Source organism: Rutidosis leptorrhynchoides, chromosome 1 (genome assembly GCF_046630445.1).
Source record: "Rutidosis leptorrhynchoides isolate AG116_Rl617_1_P2 chromosome 1, CSIRO_AGI_Rlap_v1, whole genome shotgun sequence".
NCBI lineage: Eukaryota > Viridiplantae > Streptophyta > Magnoliopsida > Asterales > Asteraceae > Rutidosis > Rutidosis leptorrhynchoides.
In genome coordinates this window covers 634,196,142-634,198,050 of record NC_092333.1, presented here as the reverse complement: position 1 = coordinate 634,198,050, position 1,909 = coordinate 634,196,142, and positions in this window count along the sequence as shown.

Genomic DNA, 1,909 nt, shown 5'->3' with positions numbered 1-1,909 from the left:
CTTTTCATCAAAGATTAAAATTACACCACAAAGCTCTCATTATAACAAACCCCTTATAGTTTTTGATATACTAAAAGTACCCTTATATTTCTTGTAATACTGAAACTACCCTTATACTTATTGTAATACTGAAACTACCACTATACTTAATAACTAGCCCTTCAATAATCAAAATTCATCGTAGTGTCATACAACAACAAAAAAAACACCCATCTAATATCGGTGTTTATGAAAGTCGTGAGGCTACACTTTATGTGTATGTGTTTAACGAACAAACAAAAGATGAATGATTAGGCCGCTAACATTTGTAAAAAATGAGAGAGATGTATATAAATTAGGGTCATGTCTTTTGGACCAACTTGGTATAAAAAATATTAAATTTTTGAGTTACTTATTCACTTTTTAGCCTTTTTTCTATTCTTTTTCAGTCTTTTTTCAATCTTAGTCATTTGTTCATTTATTTTTTCAATTATCTTTAATTCTAAATTTTTCAAGGAATCAATTAACACACATTAGTTAATAGTTAATACTCATTTAATCACCTTCATATACTCATATAATAATATAATAATGCACCTTAATATTGTATCTTTACCAAACACTTGAATACTCAATTTAAGACTAAAAATCTTTCAATTCTTGATACAAAGGTAAAATAATTTATTTTATTTTTATACGGAGTATAAGTTGATGTATTATTAATTAGTTATTGAAAAATATATATGAATAATTAAATTTGAATAAAAGCTAGTATTTTTTGTAACAAGTTACCATTAGCAAACACCAACACATGTTACTACCAACTATCATCGCCGACGACCGCCTACAACTATTTATCCAATTTTATCACCATGGAAGTAATTTTGTAGATTAGTGTCTGTTCCAGAGTTTTAATTTAGAAGAAAATTAAATGAAAGGGATGGAAAATAAAGACAAGTAGTGTTCCTAAGTTTTAATAGGGAGGAAAGAAAATGAAAATGATGGATTATTTCAGTGCATTTTCCTTCCCATCTTTTCTTCCAATTTAGAAGGATACAACTCTCATCCCTTTTCATTTCCCTTCACTTCATTTCCTTTCATTTATAATTAAACTCTGGAAGACCCTAAGTGATTAGGTGTTTTAATATAACGTCTGTTAACATAATTGGTTAATCATGATTCAAGATCGACCTTACCAAATAAAAGATTATTCACATCAATAGAAGTGTAATAGACGAAACACATGTTTTCAATATAACCAAAAGAACAAACCAAATGATTTTCTCTTATTTTAATCTATTTATGAATATGAAAAGTGTATCTTAATATGGGACAGTTTTGAACTAATAAGTTGGGAGAGAGGGTATACTACATACCAATAACAAAAAAAAAAAAACTGAAAACGTGAATCGAACCAATTATCTACTTCAAAAGTTATCGCTTTTCATCAAAGATTAAAATTACACCACAAAACTCTCATTGTGACCAACCAGTAATTAGCTTCTGATTTCAGGCTACTAAACACCTGAAGTCCTGACTCCTGAACTCCTTTCTCATTCAATTCTCATGTTACTCATTATTTGCACCTAAACTTGTTCCTTGGAGGCATCATTGGTCGGCAAACAGAAGTAGTACAGAAGACAGATGGTTGCCTTTTGGGGGCGTCATTGGCCGGCAAACAGTAGTACAGAAGACAGATGGTTGCTTTTGTACAATGTTCGACGCATCATAAATTCATAACATAAATCACCTTGTTGCAACTGGTGTCTAACGATATGGTTCAATCACCTAACGTTCACTCTGGGATGCTAAATCTCTCATGGTGCATGTAACTTTTGCACCTCTAGCGGAGCCTGATAAACCTTAACCCTGGTTTGAAAAAATAGGTCGGCAGGCATTCGTAAATTCAATAACAATACCAGAAAAATTA